The following is a 22,725-nucleotide window of genomic DNA, read 5'->3' on the forward strand; positions in this document are numbered from 1 at the left end:
ACCTGGGAGTGCTGGACAGCAAGCTGACCCTGAGCCAGTAATGTATCCTTGCAGTCAAGAAGGCCAACTCTATCCTGGGGTGCAATAAAAGGTATGTGGCCAGCAGGTCGATGGAGGTTATTCTCCCCCTCTAATCTGCCCTAGTGAGGCCACATCGGGAGTACTGCGTCCAGTTTTGGGACCCCTAGTTTAAGGACAGGACACTGCTTGAGCAAGTGCAGCGGAGAGCTCCCAAGATGATCAGTGGGCTGGAGCATCTCCCTCATGAGGAAAGACTGAGAGACCTGGGTTTGTTCAGCCTGGAGAAGAGAAGACTGAGGGGGATCTCATCAATACCTATAAATATCTGAAGGGAGGGTGTCAAGAGGATGGGACTGGACTCTTTTCAGTGGTGCCCAGTGACAGGACAAGGGGCAATGGGCACAACTCAGAACACAGGAAGTTCTACCTAAACATGAGAAAAAACTTCTTTCCTGTGCAGGTGCCAGAGCAGTGGCACAGGCTGCCCAGAGAGGCTGTGGAGTCTCCTTCCCTGGAGCCATTCAAACCCCGTCTGGACGTGTTCCTGTGCCCCTGCTCTGGGTGTCCCTGCTCAAGCAGGGGGGTTGGACAAGATGATCTCCAGAGGTCCCTTCCAAGCCCTACCAGTCTGTGATTCTGTGATCTGCAAACACCAGTTCCATAAAACAGTTATCCTGGAGGTGCCTTGGCTCACTTTTCAATATCAAAGCATATGTTTCTTAGACGTAGTAACTGAATAGAATTAAATGCTGAAAATGTTTTGAAGGTGCTGTAAAAAGAAGCAGCTGGCATTACATTACAAGCTTGTACTGTACGCTGGAGTGTACCAGGCGGTGCAATTTTAAACACGGTTACCAGCCTCTGTTAATTAACATAAACAGCTCTTTTCAGTTAGTTCAGAGCAGCTTGTATTAGTAAGCAATATTGGTTGGCTTTTGGTATAGAGCAGACGGCAGGGTTTGAGAAGCTTTTGGGAACAGAAGTGTATGCTTCATAGAGTATACAAAGTCCCCCAGGACTGTGTTTATTTTGTTTCCAAAGTGACCGGTTACTGCAGTGTCCTGCCATCAATGCAGAAACTAGCAGATCTGCTGTGGGCAAAATTACAGAAAAGGTCATCTGTAGATTGCAGAGAAAGTGCCCTGCATCAGAGTAAGTACTCAGCAACTCTCACTGGGAATTTTATCCAGGGAGTAAAATAGCACAGCAACAAATTATGGGATGCTACTTTTTAATAATGTAGGTACTGTTGCTTTACAGTTCTTGTACGAATCATATAAATATAGGTAAATGCTTCAGTTTCTCCATAACAGTCATGTGACTACCTATTTCCTGGAAATGTCAAAGTGGCTTGTCTGTGAAATGCTGAGAAAAGTCCTGTGTAAATGCCAAGTACATCTTCATTAACTTTAGAAGCATTATACGGCTTTTGAACCTAAGGGTTATATAATTGCTAATGAAAGCAGGGATCTAAATATGAACTGATATTTGAGCTAATTAACACAACGTACAAGACAAGAGAAGCCTGAAAAGTATTTAAGCAGTTATGTAGTTATGGTGTGATTAGTAACATATGCTGAGTACCTCCAAGTGTTCACTGGGTATTTGTGCAAGATATTTTACATTTGACTGCTAAGAATACCAGATTTGCAAAGTGCTTCCTAAGGGTGTCCTACTCACTTCTGACATCCTGCATTCCCCTCTTCATTCCCCATGTAAGTGTTTCAGGATTAGCAGACTGTTGCATCATCCACACCTATCATCTGTTTCTTACCCTTAAGGTGCTTAGAGTTGTCCTTGTAAATAAAAATTCTTGCAAACATTAAATGAGTAATTGATATGAATCGATCTAAGCAGCTTCACTCTGTTTTAGAAACCTCTGTATGGGCCACATTTCAGAGTATGTCTATGCAAGATTAAAAAAAATTGTGGTAAGAAACATCAAAGACAGACAATGAATCAAAATAGTACATAAAGTCACATTTTCCACCTGTGTGTGAATGACAACAAGGTACTCTGTCAGACTGAGATCTGTGTTGGGATTTCTGTTAAACTTCCAGTTACCATGGAGGTAAATCTTACTCTGCAGGGTTTGAAGATTACTGCTTTGTGGCTGTTTAATAACATCTATGACTGTATGTTCGGTCAAAGCATGCACAGCTGTTACATGTTCTGTGAAGTATTTAGATCTAGTACTAGATCTAGTATTTATATCTACAGGTACAGTCTGGGAGTTCCAAACAGCTGACGTGTAGCTTTTGCAGGCGATAGCCCCATGAACGCTCCTGCATCCCTCAGCTGACACGGAGGCAAGGTAAAGGGGCTTTAATCTCAAGCTCAACCACACCGCTCGCTGTTCCAGAACCTGGAACAGGGTTGGGCTGTTGGGACGCCCGCAGCTGGTGGGACGCTCTCCCTAGTTAAGTGCTGCAAGGACAGAAGCTGTCCTGTGGCGAGCGCCTGCTCAGTTACTGGCCTCCTGCTACTTTTGAGAGGGTTTTGCCATGAATGGTGTGTGTACGTGCCAGTCGCCTATGCAAAGGTTATGTAACTCACACCTTAGAACAAGAAACTCTGTCAATTCATTTACACTTTTGAGTCTGTAAATTTCTGCTTGGCAGGTCTATAGGTTTTGGTACAGCTGGTAATTAGACATTTTTAAACTCATTGTAAATGGAAAGCATTTCCAGGGGTATTACTACTTTGCACTGTGACAAGCCAGTGCTGTGCTCGTCATCAGGTTGGGCTACGAAGTGAAACTGGTGGTTTTCCACGTGCGGTGTGTGTAGTTAGTGGCAACCTGTGTTTTAAAAATAAAACCAAACCAAAACCAGCCAAACAGCCAAAAAACCGAGGAAAATTAACATTTTGCTGCTTTCTGATAATTTAAGGCGATCTTGGTAAGAATGTGTCGACATGATATGATATAATTTGACATTTTCCAGAAGACAAGAGGCTTTTCTTTCCAGGGCGAGATCCTGCCCCGCCCTCCCCGCAGCCTCCCGGTAGCTGCGGGACTCCCCCAGCACCCAGCCCTCCGCCGCCGCGCTCGGGAAGCGGCAAATCAATTTGCCCTTTGTGCGGGGGGGGGGGGGGGCGGCGGCTGGAGTCCGTCCGTCCGTCCGTCCGCCCGCCCGCCCCCGGCTCTGCCCGGGGCCGCCGCTTCCTCCGCTCTCCGGTGGCGGCGGGGTGGCCGTGCGGGGGGCAGCGGCCCCATCGTCCCGCTGGCCGGCCGGGAGGCAGATGCGTGAGGCGGCGAAGGAGGGCGGCGGGGGAAGGAGGGCGGGAGCGCGGAGCGGGGGCTTGGCAGTGGCTCCCCTGACTGACTGCCTGACCGGCCGCCCGCCTTCCCGCCAGTCGCCGCCCGCGCTGTCCCACCCGCGCCGCATCCAGGGGGAAGCCGCCGCCGGGCTTAACGCGTCGCGGGCGGCCAGGGGCGAAGGTAGGGAACCGACCGGCACCTGCAAAAGCGAGCGAGGGAGGGAGGGAGGGAGGGAGATGGGTGACCCCGCTTCCCTCCCCGCCGGCCTGAGGCCGGGCAAGGCGGGCTTCTCCGCCCCCGCGCTCTCGGGGGAACTGCTGGCGCGGGTGTTAATTGCGTTGTCTTCTGCAAAAGAGGTGAACTTCTCTCAGCTTTGGGATTTTCGTGCGATTTCTCTCGATTCCGGGAGCTCGTGAATGAATGCCCGTTCGTTCCAGGGCTAAATAACGTGGCGATGTCATTTACCGGGGGTTTAATTTTATGTACATAAAACTATTATTCTGAAGCCTGATCAAGGTTTTAATTTTTTCAGATAACATTTATTTAAGCATGTACTCTTTCAACAGGTATTTTAAGTCATTTTCCACATACCTTCTCTCCAGGTATGCTTTGCCATGTGTGAAGTGCAACCCTACAAAAGCTTCTAAGCCTTGAAGAGTCTACTTCTGTGAACAGCCTTCTCGCTTTGCACGTTTGAGCCCTTAGTATTTAATCTGAAATACATAAACTAGATATAGAAACAAATATCAAAGTCTCCAAGTAGCCACAGTCCATAGTTGAAACAGTTACATTTATTATAGAGAAAAAGAAATCCCAGCTAAAGTTGTTTAAGGTTTTATACATCTGTCTCTTGTAATCAAGGTACTTTAAAATTCCAGGGCTTGCTATGTGAATTCTGTATGAATCATGTCTCATTATTAAATGAATGGGGTTTCACACTGAAAATATTCATGGCATATTAAGGCAATATCCGTGGCCTGGCTTAGACTAAGAAAAATTCACAAAGTTCAGCGTGGAAGCAAAGCATTTATCCTCATTTCACCTCTGTGTCCTGGGTTTCTAGATGTTTCTTCTCACAAATTATGTAGTTATTCATTGTTTGACCCTTCCAGGGCTTTAAGTTTAGTGAAGTGAGTAAATGCCAGGTGGCCAAGTTCTGTTCCCAATTACTTCAGACTTTAACTGTGGTAACTCTATTTGTTTCAGAGCTGTTACTCTAGATTTACCTGACTGTAACTGGATACTGAATTTGTTCAATAGTTTCTGTCGTATTTTGTGACTTTTGTCAGCTCAAGCCAGGCTTTTAATAACAGGATTTGTATGTAAATTGGACAATGCACAATTTAACTGATTGTCTTTTTTTAATAGGACTTGTAGAATTGGAAATATAGATCTAACATGTGTTTTTAGTAAAGGCAAGAAACTACAGTGCTGTTTTGTGTGGCTAAAAGCTATAAGCATTCAGTTCTGATGACCTTTTTACTGGAAATTCTAGTATGACAGAACTAAAAGCTTTAGGGAAACTATTTTATGTGTACACACATAAATAGCCTTGCAAAGTCAGGATGAGAAGGACTTTTAAAGTTAAAAAAAAGCACCAAAGAATTCTATTAGTGACATTCTGAAATAGAGACAACTTAAATAGCTTGTATTTTCCTCTCTGGTGTCTGGACCTCAGAGGTTTCACAGATTTCTGCATCTAGCTTCCCCTTAGGGTAAGGTGGGCTCCACCATGGTCTAGGACCCCAAGGAAAGTTACGGGAAGCCTGTAGAGAGCTGCAGGGGTTTATCATGGGACAGCTGATTATTGTTTCGTAAGTCATGGTCTTGGTTTGATCCTGTTCTCAGTTAATGTATCTTTAGTGGGCATTTTAGGTAAAGTTTGCCTGCAGTGTAAAAAACTAGGAAGAGATATTTTAAATTATTAAAGTCTGTAAAGGGAAAATGCCCCATCTTTTCTATTATACAGAAATTTGATGTCTGAGTGACTAGAAATGGATTGGGAAAAACTTACTTAAATATTGTCACATGACTTCTGAGTGGAAGCAAATTTGATAATGCTTGTTTGGAGTGTCACTTTTGACAGCAGCATCCTTATTTTGGAGAAAACATATGGTTTAAGGCCCAGTTTTGAAAGTGAGACTGAAAGAACTGTTTGTCATATGAGGGGAAAGGTAAGGTGAATACTCTCAAGTCTGCTGAGCTGCAGCCTAATCTAAATGGTATACAAAGGTCTAAAGTCTGTAATCGTGAATTCTGTCATGACATTTCTTCACTGTGTTTCTTTGTAATTAATAATTTTTCCAAGTAAATTTCAATTCACTCTTTTAAAGTTTGGAGCATGATAGATTTGCACTGACATGCATGCATTACATAATACCAAGAGGTATCCATATGCAATAACGATTAAGAACAAGAGTAAAAGGGAGAGTACCTTTAGACTGAGAGGACTGAATCACTCACCACTAATTCCAGTGGATGTAGCTGGCTGAAGCAGCCCATCATTTTGTAATGTGCCATTGTATTGTGCATTCAAATGATGTGGAGAGGCTTGAAAGCTGTGAAACTAATCATTCCTGACTAGCAGCTGAGAACATGGTGATAAAAATGTCTTCCTTACAAGAGGTTAAAATAAAGACTGCACCTTGTTAATTACCAGATAGTGACAATCTGGCTTGCAGGAACTATGATAGGTAAGAGAAAAGTCTACCTGATGTTTTAACATGAGGAAGATTTTGCTCACAACAAGCAGGAGTGACATCCAAGGGCATTAATTACTTTAATATGGTATAAATGAATGAAGATGCTGGCATAGGAGTGATTAGAGGTACTGCAATGCAAAAGCGAAGATGGCTGGATATTTACTGGGAAGCCTGCAGTCAGTTCTACAGAATTTGAATTCTCCTGAATTTTACTCCTAGGACTTCAGCCATTCTTTGTGGAGGAAGATAGTGATTTAAACTCACCGATCTTGAACAGCTGCTCAACCTTTTTTTAGTTTCCTGTGCAGAAGAGGAGCTTGTAGTTGTAAATTTTATTGCTCCTTTAAACAGGCTTTTTCATGTTATAGTCTCTTTTTTTCATGACCATAACAGAATCTGATTCTGAATTCTTGCTAGTAGGAAGTATTTACATGTGTGGATGGATTTTAGAAAACATTTGCTCAAGGTTTAAGTGTGTTTTACCAAATATTGCTTCAATTTTCATCTTTGAAAAAGTGGAAAGACATTTTAAGTATGGAACTAGAAGACAAGTTTCTGGTCCAGTGTCTAAGAATCTAATACTTGCTTCTGATGTCATCAAAGACAAATGAGTTAAGGTTTCTGTAACTGGGTTTTGTGGGTATAATATGGAGAAAAAAATTAGAGGAATATTCTGAAGCTAGCTCAAAAAAAAATGAAACACTGCATGATGCCTAGTGAATGGAAGCTATATAAGTTCTTAAGATATTTAGTGGAATTGTATATAATGTTTTTAAAGTAATTCCTATAAAGTTGGGTGAAACCTTCCTGGTCAAAATACCCAAACGCGAGAGTATCCACTTATACGGAGATCGGTACTTTAGTTATGCTATTTATTTTTGCAGACAGTATCAAGACACTATTTTACTTGATTTAATTCTAAAAATCAGATTGCTCTGTAAAATACTTTGGTTACAGCAATCCCGGTACAAGTCAAAATTATTCCAAGGATGTCACAGGAGGCAGAATCTGAGTACTCAATAGCTGAGGATGAGTGACACCACTGCTGAAATGTGGACATTACAAATAGGCTTTCCAGGAATAACATCACATCACTACCCACATGCATCTGTGGTAGTTGGTTGAGCTTTTACAGAAAATTCACAGGCTAGCTAGTTAATATTCATCCCTCAATTACATATATAACAGTGTAGATGCTGAGTGACAGAAGAACTCATAAACTAGTTGGAAATGTGTTTTTTCTTTGTCTCACTTTTTCCTCTATCCCATCTTCTTCTGTCCCATATGCATCCATATATATACACATATATACACACCAATTAGTCTCTCCAAGTGAAACAACCTTCAAGATGCCAAATTTGGACTGGCTGCTCAGGTAAAATCAGTTGTTGTTGTTTGTTTGTTTGTTTGTTTGTTTTATTTTAATTTTTTTCATTTTTATTTTATGACTTAGTAAAATGAGGAATAATGTAGTATGAAAATCATTTAATAACAGAACTGGAAATAGCCTACAAGTCTGCTGGTTCCCATCCATACTGCCTGGACAGTGGAAGAAAATGGAAATTTACATCATCTTTACTAAATGTCAGTAGAAAAGAGCAGAGTAAACTAATCAAACTGTAGGGTCCCACAGGATGTTCAATTGCTAACAGGGATGACTTATCTGGAAATGGTTATGATACCCATTCTGTCTCCTTCAGTGGTTTTGCTGTCTGTGGAGCAGCAGCCTCGCTATGCTTTACAGCTTGGCATGTTAAGGTGAAACATCAGTTTGTGATCTGTGGCAGACAGCTGTAGGACAGAAAACCATACGCTGTACAAGCATATATCCAGTATAAGCTATCTCACTGATGACTTTTCACTTCCAAATATTCTATTCTATGTTTGTGAATGTGTATGCATTTTATTATGCATGTTTTGCTGGCATTAAAAATATGACAATTATTCAGTTTCTGAGAGTGACTTTAGAACTTAGTGTTTGTGCTTTTTAGGATTTCAGCAAAAAACAACCCGACAACCTTCACTGTAGATGCCCTATTGTCAGGGAAAAGGGGTGTTAGTGAGAATAAAGCATCCACAAGTCTGATGTCTCCTGCATCCTCAACTCCACACTTTAAGTACATTGTAAGCAGATTTTAAGGAAGACCTTGAAATGCAAAATTAACTTTAAAACTGTTACTTTTTCAATGTGTGGGTTAAGATGATGCTTTTTTAGGCCTATGTTGAACAATTGTCTCACTTAAATCTTATTAATGATCCAGTATACACAGAGAGGTGTATTACTCCCAATAAATGTAAAGGATTTAAGAATTGGTAAAATAGATCTTGGGTTTGTTTATATTATGCAAAAGTTTCTGGAGTGTTTCAGATGATACTCTTTCCATCTATAAAAATAAAAATAATTTCATGAGACACTTAAAACTCTTTTCTGGTTACAGAACAACTGGTTGTTGACTTCTTCAGCTTACAAGAAGGTGATATAGCAGATGAAATTTCAAAATAGATACCCTAGCTTCTCCAAGTAATTATTTTACAAATAAACTGGAACTCTAATTTTGGCAAAAAGGTTAACTGTCAAACTTGGCAAAATCCTGTGGTTCCATGAAAGTATCTACTGCTTTTTGGAACAAAACAGGCATAGTTGTGTGGACAAAAGTGTCTTTGTGGAATAGAATACATTCTCATGCTTTTTAAGCATTTGTTCCTGACACTGAAGAGTAATATATGAAAATCAGACAGAAGCAGAGAGCACACAATATAATGCCTGTGTCTTAAATTCAGTTGAGGTTTTTTGAAGTAAATTGTTATGGTCTTGTTATAATACATGGTAGTCTGTAATAGCCTAATAAATTGAAAGTTTCATAAGAATTTTCACCATCATCTTGTGTCAGAATGTTGTCTTTGCATACTCGTAATTTAATGAAATATTCTCCTTTCCTGATTAAATTTTTATGTTTGGTTTTAGTACAGAGTTTGACTTTCCTGGAAAGTTTATGGGAAAATCCTTTGCCTGGTTTTGATTTAAGGAAAAAAAAAAAAAAGTACTTTTCCCATTTGAACCATAGCTGGGGAGAGAGGCTGCTGTTACATAAGTACAACCATACAATTTGCCTGTTTTAGCCTGGCTGTTTCTCATTGAGTGTTTAATTACTTTATAAATACAAGATTGAACAAATATTTTTAAAATCTGGTGTCTTTTTCTAGTTTACTCTTAGTTGCCTTATGCTGTTTGTTTTTTGAAAGAGTTGTACCTTGGTTGCTACCATGCGGTGAGGCTTTGTACTTCTGTGCTTTTAAACTGCTGTAAATTAGCATGAATTAACACAGATATTACACTTGCTGCTACTTTTGGTGGGGATAAGGCTTCCTAGGATGCTTAGTTAGGTCTTAAGGGAGACAGTTGTACCCACTATGTAAAGCAGCGTTTGTAATTGAAGAGAATGAGACTTTTTGGTGGTGGACTGCAGCAGCGATTACAAGATCCTTGATCACACATGAGCTCTGTAACCCTCTGTAACTTCCAACTGTAAGCTGGAAGAAGTTGCTGCCTCTCATCTCGCAGAAATAGGTCCTGAAATCCCAATGCTATAAATACCTATGAGAGTGGCTCCCTGATTTGCCTACCCAAATAAAGATGGAATATTCCCATACCTAAAGCTTTCTACGGTTGTGTGCAGGATGGTGGACTTCAGTAATGTAACATAGCTGATATCTCTGTAAAAGGTTTTAAAGCTGTATAGAAAATCATAATATGTAATATTATTAGATCTGCTTGCTCTGTAAGACTTCCTATTTTGGTCTTGAAAAGTAAGCATGTCCTAAACGTTAAAAATTTACTTAATTTTTATTAAAATTGGGTACAAGATCTGTCAATTCTTAAAGCCTGCTGAAGTCCTTCCACTCTTTTAAAGGAGTCCTGAATGAAGCTACTCTGAGAAAAGTCTTTTTGCTCACAGTAAGTTGTGACCTGATGTATCCCACTATTGAAGCCAGCTGGGGGAGTATGCAGGTTGAGAGATTCAATTGCAGAGAGTTTCTGTGTGTCACTTCTGACATGTAAACATCAGTTCAGTTTGTAACTTTAAGCCTCTCTGTAATCTGCTCCGGGCTTTGCTGGGAAAGTAATACAGATACTGAAAAGTAAAGCAGGATCTAGCATTACCTATAGAAGTTAAGACTTATTAAAAACAAATGCCATGGCTCTCATCAGAGTAGGAATTTAGTTTTGTCATGGCTGTTTCTCCTTTAAAATGTGTAGGTATGTAATTTTTTTTTTCTGGCGTGCAAGGAAGGATTTGGCCTGCAGTGTGCATCAGAAAGATCAATAATACAGGGGTGGTATAATGTACATTTTTGTCTCAGAAATCTGAGTGCTGTTACATTACATTTGTTTTGTGTGTGTAATTGCCTATGCAATTATCCTTTAGAAAATGTGTTCACCTTGAGTTTTCACCAAAAGTTTTGCTTGTCTTTTCAGAGTAGTTTCTACTTTTAAACTCTATTAAAAAAAAAAAGATATGTGACCTTACTTGGCACAGAAGGTCACATATCTTGGCTTTCCATCTGGTTAAGTAATTCAGTTGAAAAATGAGCTAAGCAACAGAGCCATTTTTGTGAGTGCCTTACAAAAATACTTGCTTGAAATGCTTTCACTTCGTAGTTCTTCACAGCTACCTTCCTCCCCAGTGCTAAACACAGCCCTGTCTTCACTGTATTTTGTGCCTCAGAAAAAATAAGTAGCAGTCTCTGGGCTTGCATACATAGGAACATTCAGGAAAAATATTCCAAATTAACTGCATGGACATTGTGGAATATTAATTTAAGCTAACTTTAAGTGCGAATTAATTAAATCACATTCAAATCTGATATGGATACTTTTATTTGGAAGTGGCTTTTGTTTGTTTAGCTGACTTCTAAAGTGAATGAAACATTTTGCAGTCACTTTTAAACTCTATTTGTAGTTTAACGAATACATTTTAAAAGCTTATTAGTCTTATTAGCTTATTACAGTTAGTTATATAGAGTTAGTTATTATAAAGCTTATTAGAGTTAGTCTTCCTGAATGTTCTGGCTAATAAACCCTGCTAGGTTTTGGTAGGGTGAATGATGAAGTTACGATGTCTAGTTCTCTGTTCTGCTTCTCTCCTTAGGCTGCTGGAGAAGGAGTGGCAGAATGTATGCTTGCTGTGCAGCCCAGGCAGTGCGCAAATGGTGTGTAGAGCAAACTTAGGTTCAGAGAAAGCGAATACAGTGGGCTCTGAACTGGGGCATCATGAGGGACAGACAGATTGCTTCCTCTGCTGCAGCAATGGGCATCTTTGGCAGAAAGTGAGGCAAGCAGCGAAAGGGCGTAGCATCTTCAGTGTTCCCTAACATCTTCAGTTGCAGGATTCAGCAGGACTTGCATCAGTAGCATAAGCGTCTCTGTGTAAATGAGCTTTCTGTCTACAAACTGTGAAGTGGAGTGTGCTCTCTCCTGGAAATCTGCAAAAAATGAAGGTGTTAAGTTAAACTGTTTAGATTTTTTTTTAGTTTCTATTTTCCTGATACTAAAGGTGTGTCTTCCAAAAGAAGTTGCTGTGGAGTAAGGCAGGATGTACACAACACCTGTTGCTCCACTCCAGCTCCTGTTTTGGGTATTATTAAATATTCTTGTTGCATGTGAAGTAGTTCATTTTCCTGGAGCATTCAGTTCATTGCACGTGGAAGGAATTATTGAGCATTTGAATTTGCACTGTAAATTAATACCCTTAATTAATACAGAGTAGTTTCTTTGCGTAGGTAAGCTGTAAGAGTCCTTTTTCTTTCACACAAGGCCACATAACCTCGAATATCTTTCCACACTCTTCCAGCAGTACAAAAGTCTGCTTCTCATGTTGTGGATGTCGCTGATGCCAAAGATACTCATGCAGTGAGGCCATCCTGCAGAAAGGATTGCAAGAGGAAACTTTGAATGCAGTTAATGGTGGGATAAGGCGCTTGTCCTTCTCTGGGTTTATGATTAAATTCCATACAGACTGATTTGGATGAACATGCAGAATCTTTCTCGTTTATGTGGCTCTGGCTAGGAACAGGGTCTACTTTTCAAACTTAGTGTGTAGTAATGCATATTAAATTCCTTTATAACCTTTAAGGAGTTACACATCACTTTCTGCTCCTGTAATTTAGTCCCAATAATCTGGAATTTTACTGGTAGTAACCTGCAAAAAGCCCAAAAATATGCCCCCATAAACATTCCTGATGCTTCCCAAACTAAATACTCCCTTTTGACTAACGAAACCAATCACATTCTTTGGCATGGGCTCTGCTCCTGACCTCACAAAAACAGTCTTGAAAATGAATTCAAACAGTTCAGAGCAGTTGGAAGGAGGTTTTTTTGGAAGTGTTCCTAGGTGTTGGTTTCTAATTTCTTCTGAGGATACCTGGTTTTGTGCCTGAGCTCCCTCTGTCAAGGCTAGTGTAAGTATCGTTCGTAGTCTTGTAGTCATTCATATTCTGTCTTTTGCTCATGTAAATGAAATGTTTCATCATTACATTATATTAGGACTTTTAAAACTCTTTTTTTTAAAATGCATTTTTTCCCCTACTTGCATTCTGTCTCTGCGGAGCTGAGAACTGGCCCATTTTGCCTTTCTGTGTTGCATTTTATTCTGCCAAATACTGTATAATATGTAAGCTGTATGGATTTGTTTATGCTAGTTGGCATTTTCACGTACATTTGAAAAAGTCTAAGAAAGCTCAAGTGTTTCAGGATATTTAAAAATGCAAATGTATAGATTATTTAAAAAATTAATTAACTGATATTTATTTATAGCTGATGAGGAGAGAGGTGAAGAGGCACGTGTTGCATGTATAGTTACTGTACATTCATATGGCAAAGAGATTTCCAGATGTACGGTAAGGTGTCAATGGGAAGAAAAAAAAACCCAGCTAAAGTAAAATGATTTGTTTTATTCAGTAAATAGTAACAGACTAGGAAGAGAACTCCTAATTCTTTACTGCAAAAGTGCTGCTTCCTTAGTGAGACCATTCAGCTAGATTATTCTGTAACTGTCAGAAGAAAAATAATAGTATGAAATGGTCTCCATGGAGTAGAAGGATGTGGAAACAGTAAGCCCCACTAAAACATAGGAAAGTTTCACGTCTGCCTGGGTGTTCATCCCTCACAGTGGGGCACTGGTTAAGGTTTGCAGAGAGTGAATGTGCCCGCCAGTGGCTGTTTGCCTCACGAGGTGGAGCTTGGGCCCTTGGAGGAATCACTCCTGTCCTCTATTTTGCATTGAAATCTGTAAGTCTGTGCCTTTGCTGGAATGGGTGTCCCTGTCCTCCCCCTGCCCACCCACCACACGTCGCTGCCTTCTTTTATGCTACTGCTAGCATTCATTAATGGGATGACTAGCTGGATTATGGACATGGTCCAGCTGGAAAGGCATCGGGGTTTTTTGTTGTTGTAGGGTTAAAGCGCTGATCAGCTCCCAGCCCTTGCAGGTCATCTGCCTACACCAGTGCTAGTCTGGCACAAGTGAGAAGTTAGGACCATCTCTTTTTGGGGAGGCAACATAAAATTAGCTTTAGTTTTAGCTTAGAACTATGCCCTGAGCATGTGGCTGGATGTGATGCTGTCTGGTACAACTGCAGCTCCTGCAGAAAAAAGTGGATTTCTATTGCATTTCTGTACCTATTCACACACTTCCTCTGACTGGTCTGGTGGAGAACTGTTCTTTTCTGGAGTCTGGCAGAAGACTAAGTTTTCTGCCAGATGAGCTTGCTGGACTGTCTTACTTTGTGGTGGCACAGTTACTAGGTCTGGTGGAGAGGGCTGAGGGGGAGGAGGCAAGCAGGAGCTCTTCTTTCAGGGGAAGCCTGCAGTTGCACCAGGTTGGACAATGCTGGAGACGTTCTGTTACTTTACATCTAAATATTTAAAATAACAAAACACAGTATGAGTTAAGTTTCAGTTCAGTGGTACCTTTCTTTCTTTCCCCACAGTTCTAACTACTTGCATTTGGATCAACAAGTTTTGCTTGACATAACAGGAAAATGTAATAAGATTTAGAACTATTTTAACGAAACAATACTGTGTTTGAATCTTTTAATTATTTTGAATACTTCTGTTTTTTAGCTCTGTTACAAAATGTTTCTTTTTTTATTGTCTATAAAGTCAATCTTAATGGGATTTTGCAGCATCCACAAAGATTAGCTGACTTTGTGGGTTTAAAACCAAATGTAAAACAGTATGAATAATAGTTCTTAATTTTATTTATTGAATAAAACATTGGATTATTGACATAGTCAAAATGGACATATTAGAATTGTGATTTGTTTTGCTATTAAAAATGTTTCTTAAAAATTGGAACTCATACTTAGTTGTTTTGACATTTGAATACATTTATTTTGTGTCATAGATGACTCAGATTCCCACCAGCCTGCAGAGTGTGTTAATTTGCAAAGGCTGTAAAAGGCAGGCATTAAAAAAAGTCGTAGACTGTGCAGTGTGCCCTTCAGCACTGATTACATGCTTGTTACCTCCTAGCCCGCTCGTTTGGTTTGTTCTCTGTCCTCAGAAGACACATGCAGGTGCTACTTTGTCCTGAGTTGCTGCCTAGGAATTAAGGGAGGTGTGCTGGCCCTCTTGTCTTCCATCAGCTCAGGAGATCCTGCTAGTGCATGAGGGTGTACAGGCGTGAATTAAAGCCTATGTTGCAGGGAGATGCTGGGCTGGTGCAATGTATAAAGTGACTGAGAGCATGCATGTGGTGACACCCATGGGATGGCAGGAGGGAACTAATGGCCCTGAGGGCTCCTCTCGTTCAGAATATTGGTGTCTGTGGATTTACTGGGCTGCTGCCTTTCTGTGTCTATCGGGGTGAGTGCCACTGAGCAGTCATCCATCATTTGCCAGTTCATTATCCATACTTTCCCCTTGGCCCTCTGACAGAAGAGCTTGGGATATGAAGCTGTTAGGTCAAGCTCAACTCAGACAACCTGATGATGTTTTCAGACAACCTGATAACACTAACAACTAGGGAAAGTCTTTTGAGAAAACAGTGAATTGTTTGTTCACAAACATTATTTTGAGTTTAGGACTGCTACTTGTACAATACACTAGTATCAGTATAGAAAGAGCCAATATCCTTTATTTCCTACCACTTTCTAGTACGGTATTTCTGTCATACTGGAGGTGAAATGAGCAACTGTATTGTTGCTCTCAGAAGCTGAAGGGTCTCAGCCAGGGTACAGTGAAAAAAGAATGGCTAGAAGGAAAGAAAAGTCCATGCCATGTTAGCCAGAGACCTTAAAGTACACTGTGAAGCACAGTGGAGCTGGGACAACTTCCCAGAGCAGTTGTGTTTTTTTTTTTCCCTACTTTTTAATTAAAAACTTTGAACACATATTTAAATGCATATTGCGAGTGCTTTAAAGAACACTATTGAAAGTTCCCAAATCCTATTGCTCTCCTATTTATGTTAATTTTAAAAGAGAAAACTTATTGGTTTTAATGTATGGAGCTTTGACTTCTAGCACATTTTTTTCTTCTTTATTATGTCAGTGTTGGTAGATGTGTGCTTTGAAGGCATGCACATAAAGGTTAGAGTGCATTTTTGTAGGAAAGGCAAGTACAGCTGCAGGACTGATTAATAACTAAATAAAATCCGGCTTAATAATATTATTTAAAGATTAGAGATTTCTGTGCCAAATATTGCCAATCATGTCATATATTGCCATGAGGGACAATGCTCTAAACGCAAGGAATTAAAACTGCACTTGTCTGGAGTCTGTGAACAGCTGCAGGCAGCCCCTGGATGTGTGCTCAGAACACCACTGCTGGACCAGGAAAGCAGCCACTGCTTAGAGGTGGGAACTCCATCTGCCTCTGGAGGTCCGAGACTTTGGCTGCCAGTTTTCTGGTGATTTACTGTTATTATCTTCTCTGAAGTGTTGAATTTTAATGTCACTTACACCACTCTAATTCCGTATCATCCCGCCAGTTTCCTGTGTCAGGACTGTGAAGGACTAGTGGTCGTTATTTTAAAGCCTCCATAACCAGAAGTGAACATTGTGCACCAGAGCTACAAACTGTTTTTGCCAGGCAGGACTGATGCCAGTAGTATGTGCTGCCATTGTGCAGCAAATCTGTGCTTTGGTCTGGGTTGCACAAAATTTGAAGTAGCTTCAACTTCAACCGGGAGTTCAGTTCACACCTGCTCTTATAACAAGGCTTGACTTTATGTGAAACAGTCATAAAATTTTTAATACCTGACTCATTTCACCTGAAATGGGTTGAAAGAATCTTGGGCAAGTATTTAAATCTCCTCCTCTTTGGCATGTAAGGTTTAGGGACTTTTGAAGAAATCAGTGTAAAATCTTATGAGATCTATAAACCTTTTTGATTGCAGAAGGAAAATGTGTTGTTTTCTGAAATCTCTCTTGGGAAGTGGAAAAAAAATAGGTTAGTAATCAAAGATTGGTACATGAAACAGAAAATATGAAGTTACATCTTGGAAATAATTTCCGTTCAATGTACTTTTAGAAGATAAAGGCAGAAGTACTTGTAACATTTTTAGCTACAGAATTACAGTTCTCTTTAAAGCATTTGCAGAAGATGCCTGTTCATACTATGGTTTTTACTTTTCAGACGAGGAAAATATGCTCGCTTGCCTGAGATGCCCTCTGCAGAGTCACCTCCCAACAGGGATCTGTAGTGCATGTATTTTTCCTTACCTTGATCTTTTTTTTTAAGGAGGGGAGGAAAGAATTGGACGAATTGGGTATATAATATTGTGTCTTTATTGGAGGATAGTTTAGTTGATAGTTTTAGGCTATGTCAGGGTGAAAATGAAAACTGTTTGTGACAATTGACTTGATAGCAGCAATCAAACGTGACTTCAAGTCGTCGGAAGTATTTGAAAATGTTGCTGTCAAATAATGGCATGCTCAGTTCATTCCTGACCTTGGAAATTATTGCTTGTTTTAACAAAATATTCTTCTGGCATCTATATTCTCTATGAAGTAGGACCAGTAGGGTTCTTTAAAATTAATCTATATTATTGTTAATATAATAAAAGAATCCAATCCCCTGTGTCAGAGCATCATAATTAATTCGTTCTAGTGTCAGTCTGGTTTCTTTCACGCTGCTTTTTCATTTTCTAATAGAGGTTACAGGGAGAGGGAAATCATAACAGGATCCTGAGAATGTAACTAACTTACATTGAAAAATATAATAATAGTAAAGTAGCAGTGAATTTCCTTTGGGAAAACAAGGTTTTCTTCTTTGGTACTGTTGTTCTTCATAAAATCATATGTGCTTTGACCTTGTGGTTAATGACCTCAATAGAGTCATTTCATAGACTTAAAATCACTACAGGATTTTATGTTTTTTCCTTTTGCTTATTATCCCATGATAATTTTATTGATACTGATGAAAAAATAAATTTCATTTACATTTAGATAACAAACTTGTGCTAATGCTAGGAAGCTACAAACAGTTCTAAAGCTTTTGTACAAACGCTTTATAACTGAGGTCAGTGAATTGACATTTTCATTCTATATTTAAAATAATTAATGCTTTTTGTAACAGTAACTGCAAAACAAAAATATCTTTTCAAATCCCTGAAGTAAGAATCCTGTAAATAAAAGTGGGAGTGAAGACTGTCACATATTCTATGTTATTCCTAATGGAAGAGTGGGCAAGTAGTTACTAAATGGCTTTTTGTATGTCTAACCTGCTTAACAGAGTTCAGATGAAGGCTGGTGCTATGCTTCCTAATCCCATTGTTTTAGCATTGTTTCTAATTGTACATAATGTATCATTAGATGACAGCAAATCTAAAGGGACTCTGGAATGACGGTCTTGCACACCTTGAGGATGAATATCAGCCTTGTCAGAGGGGATCTTTGCTACCAAACTTCATTCTCAAAACTTTTACACAGGCTTTTTAAAAATCAAGAAGTTATAGAAACAATATTATTTATACAAGTATTTAATATATTTGCTTTTATTTCAAGGCAGGGTTGCATTTCTTGTTCTTTTTCAATTGCAACCATGCAGTGGATATAAAAAGCTACTATGGGTTATGAAATAAGCAGGAATAAAATGTCAAAATACTTTCTTTGGTATTTATTGCATTATATCCCTAAAGAAAAGGCTTTTGGTGTAGGTGAAGAATTACCTCTCTTGCTGAGAACAAGTATCCTACAGGAAAAAATGGTTGAGCATCTTGGTTAACTTCACCTTGAAGAGCTGCATCGGAGCTAATTAAACTGATGTGGAAGTACCAATGTAACCATTCGGTCCATACACAGAAGTTTTGTCTTTGCTGTCGCGTTATTCTCTAGGCACATACATTCCATACTCCTGGCATAGGTTTTAGAGGTACCATGTCTTGGACAATTTTGAATGCATAGTGTGTTTAGGAGAACTGTAAGAGCTGAAGTAAACTCGTAACCTCATGAGAAAGTTCCGTGTCTCCAGTAGTGGTGGTGTTACATCCAACCCTTTGCCAAGGCCAAAGGCTCAGTCTGTGCTGTAAACACAAGATAGCTCTTCAGATAAACTATGCCTCTGTGTGTGTGAGGGAGGGTTTCATCTGGGGATTTTTTTGGAGGGGTGGGGCTTTGGGTGTTTTTTTTGTTGTTGTTTTGGTTTGGTTTTTTGGTTGTTTTGTTTTGAAAGGTGCTTGAAGAGTCTGGGCATGGAATTTCACATTATACTGGTCAGACGATGTAAAGAACTCCTTGCTGGCATGTGTTTGTAAGTACACAAGTAGTTTCTTAAATGCTAAGTGCAGAGAATATATTTTTCTTTCAGGTCTGGATCATGACTCCAGTCAACAAAACAGAGTTTCTAAGGCATAACCAACAATAGCTTGCTGACATGAGGGTGAGAAGTTAGTTACAATGTTGTACTAACTTCATTCTGATATTACAGCTGCTTGGAAAAGAACCAGTTTCTCCTTAAAAAAGGGTATGGTAATCACTCTCCGATAGCTGGCAACCACCCTTCACTGGGAAATCCATAGTGCTTGTTACTGGGGGCTGGAAGATGCCATAACAAGTACTTAGTGATAAACATTTTTAGGAACATGGACTCAAGGTGTTGGAGATTACAGAGTGGATCAAATTACACTGCTTTATCTATGGAAATCTGTTCTCACCCTTCATTGTCTAATTCTTGGGAGCCCATTTACAGGAAGGATTCTTAATCCATGCAAAGGCAATGAAGGGGCGGTTGTCTTACATTTGCAACATGGAGACTATGTCTCTGAAGGGTTGTGACTGTTTCATGTTCAGATTGGCACTGTACCTTCCTTTAGCTCAGACAAGGCCTGCATGCAGTCTTCCATCACAAGATGCAAGGCCATTCCAGAGAGGAAAGTAAGCGTAGACCTTAAGGGGTAGGACTTGTTCAGAAAGCTAAAAGCTTCAGGTCAAGATTTTCTGAGAACTGTGTTTGTTCTTAAATAAGATTTTACCCTGGCCCATCAGTCCACTCAAAAAACCTGTAAGGGTTGAGTGCTTCTGAAGAACTGGTTTACCTCCTCAACTTAATGCCCTCAGGTGAAATGCTGCTGCTTCTGGGTGAATGTCACAAAAAAAGATTGAGTACAAGCCTGCCTAGCTCCTGCTGCTTGTATGGGGTACCAGGTACCCTGAAGGTCCACCTTCATAAACTTTTCCACACTTAGCACCTTGGGATGGGTGTTTCATGGCTGGGAGGGAGAAGGAGTTAAAGAGACAGGAAAGAGGTGTCTATGACTATTGGGTTTGCAAGCAGCTGGTCTGGTCCTATCCTTTCTTTACTTCCTTTGTCCTCTGGCCTACCCTCCTTAAGGAGACAATCAGGCCATGTCTAAAAGAGTCACTATTAATAGTCTGCAAGCTCCTATCTGTGCCATCCCAGAAGGTCCCCTCCTTGCAACAGAAATACTTGGGTTTTCCTCATTGGTCTGAACCTTCCAAATAGTTGATGCTAGTTTGGTCCAGGAAGTCCTGGGATGGCCAAGGTGATCACTGTATACAGCTGATGTGCATTTTTGGAAAAAGTCCTGTCCTAGAGCTCTCTTGAGCTGTTTCCAAAGCCAAAACCTCTACAGGCCCAGTCTTGAGTTGAAGTAGAAGCTTGACCGTTAAAGAAAAAGGTGGGAAAAATAAAGCAAAAATAAAGAATGGAGAGGCTGTGAGAGAGCTCGAAGTTACTCCATTTAGGAGTTCATTGACCTGTATTCACTGCAAGTCAGCTGAATTACATCTCAAGCTTGATTTTAAAGCTGATTTGAAAGGTGAGAATGAGGCATTCCCTCTCTTGGTGGAGCTGTACAACGTGTAAAGCTAAGTGCTATTTTGTGGCCTGAAGGGTAGATATCACTAGGGTAGAGACAGAGATGGAGCATGGATAGCCTTTCAGTTGTATTTTAAGATGTTTCTAGCTGTCCAGAGATAAATGAGGACCTGGAAGTGCCAGTTATGAAGAATGGCAGCAGGGACTTTTGTATCACCTACAATTGGTGCAAGGCAAGGAGAGGAGCCATGATCAGATATCAGGACACTGGTGGTGGAGCCTGTGGTGCAGTGTGCCATCAAATGAGATGGTTATGCCCTTTCTCCTTACCCATGAGTTCTGGCTTCTGCTTAGTGCCAGCACTGGCCTTTGTGTGGCCACGTGATAAGACAGGCTATAGGCCTGATCTGACAGGTGGTTAATTTTCAGCAGGAAAATTCCCTGATGTCATTGTCCCCATGGACAGTGTTTGTGGCAGCAGGTGAGAGCAAGAGGATCCAGGCGTTTAACTAAGACAGAGTACCCACCAGAGGGACACTTATCATGGGGAAAAGAGCTCAGGTGGGAGGTTTAATATAATTTAAGGTGTCTGAATGACCAGTAACACCATACTTCAGGAAATGTGTCTTTGGCATGGAGATGTAACAAGGATAGATGATGCCAGTTATTATCACCCAACTTAAGGCACTGCTCTGATGGGGTGTATATCTGAGACTTGTTCTTCTCTGTGTCCAGAATATACGTCACTCCACAGGTACACATGGTGTGTGTCTACCAGTAGACTCCCCGTGGACAAAATATAAGACTATTTTGTGCTAATTTGTGGATTGCACACATCTGTCTCTCTTGCAGCTCTTTTCAATGGAGGAATGGCTTAAAATCTTTTCTCAGCTAGTGGATAGGGAACCAAAAGGCATAGTCTCTCTGTATGCCTTTTCTGCAGCCTGTGGTAGCGCTGGGGTGTGTTGCGTTGTGGTTCATAGCTTATCTCCAGAGGCAATTTTTGTTGGCCCAGCTGAGGGAGTGGGGCACGTGAATGAGTAGGAAATCTTAAGCTGATACTGCCTTTTTTCCACAAAGTGGTATGAAGATTTTTGCTATTCGTTGCTTAAACTGGAAAGGGGCAGTCTTTCAAGAACTGAACTGAACAGAACCCCTATAGAAAAAATACTTCTTTGGAGACACTTGCAGCATGACCCATTAGTCACTGACTTTCAGTAGTAGTAACTGAACAAGACAGCTAGTTCATTTTGAAGGCTAGAGGCTCTTTTTCTGTATATAAATAGGTATATATCAATTAATGTTGTTACTGGTTGGCTGAAATGTTATTAAACCTTTAAAATTATACAGAAAGTAATACAGAAATATTCTGCTGATAAACAGTTTTAATTATGGAATTTAAAGTATTTTCTTCATGCAGATGTATCACCCAGTGCATAAAATTTGCTTTCTTTCTGCTAGTGTTTGGTAGAGTTAACAGGTAGACATTTGCAAGGAAGTTCCTCAGTCATTTGAAATAATTTATGATGCCTGTGGCAGGTGAACACTAGAGGGCCCTTTAGACTAAGCAAAATAATAGTGTCATGTTTATAACTGAGGACTAGTCTGAGGCATTTTGTTACCTTGAGTTAAATAGTCAAGAACACTGTTTTCATTACAATAGTGTAAGGCTTTCCTTTTCAAGAAAAAATAAATCAGTGTTTTTGAAAAGGAATTATGGCCTGTTATTTTGTAGCAATATTTGAGTTTTTGAGAAGTGGGGCCTTTATGTGTAGTCATCTAACTGGTTTAAATTTTTATACTTTTTTTGATTATCAGTCAAGATTTTTTTCATGTTCCTGTTCCAAGTGGTTTATTTTAAGATAACTATGTGGTTTCTATTTCATTCTGCTTGTCTGTCCACCTTTAAGTTTCTTTCCTTACATGGTAGTTAATTTATAGTAGCCTTTGTATTATGAAGCCCAAATCTGCATTGCATTGTACTATACATGATCACTGTTTGCAGAGGGGAGTGTAAAATGTTGCTGTGCTTGTTTGGAAGTGTTTTTCAATCACTTCATACTTGCTTTTCAAAAAAGGGTCAAGCATACATTTTGTGGATGTCAAGAATGATTCTTAGCTGGTGTGAATTTCTAGTGCAGCCTGGAAGGGCTTTGTCATCTTATACTGACTGAAATTTGGAGCCAGTGTGTTTATTCCAGTGTTAACTGATACCACTGCTGGGGTGGGGGAGCTGAAAAACCTGCTGTATGTTGATGGGAAAAAACATAAAATAGCACTACCATAAGCTGTAGGGGGAACAGTGATCTCATTGTCTCAGTTTACACAGTCTTTGTAATCAGATCTATTTTTTCATACATCCTCTTGATTTTTCCTTGTAAAGTGGTTCTTGTGCATAATTTGTTCTAGTGTTTTTCAATGACACTGGGTCTTGTAGAAGATAATTGATGCTAGAGAAAGGG

General features: G+C 40.0%; 1 protein-coding gene across 1 annotated transcript in view; it reads left to right on the forward strand.

Annotated features, from left to right (window-relative positions):
• Positions 1–3,116: 3,116 nt before the first annotated feature.
• Positions 3,117–22,725, forward strand: part of RNF144B (ring finger protein 144B) — a 96,650-nt gene continuing 77,041 nt past the window's right edge. The window contains exon 1 of the mRNA XM_064443686.1: positions 3,117–3,463. The gene's annotated coding sequence lies outside the window, so the exon portion shown is untranslated. The remainder of the gene's footprint in view (positions 3,464–22,725) is intronic.

Source organism: Phalacrocorax carbo, chromosome 2 (genome assembly GCF_963921805.1).
Source record: "Phalacrocorax carbo chromosome 2, bPhaCar2.1, whole genome shotgun sequence".
Lineage (NCBI taxonomy): Eukaryota > Metazoa > Chordata > Aves > Suliformes > Phalacrocoracidae > Phalacrocorax > Phalacrocorax carbo.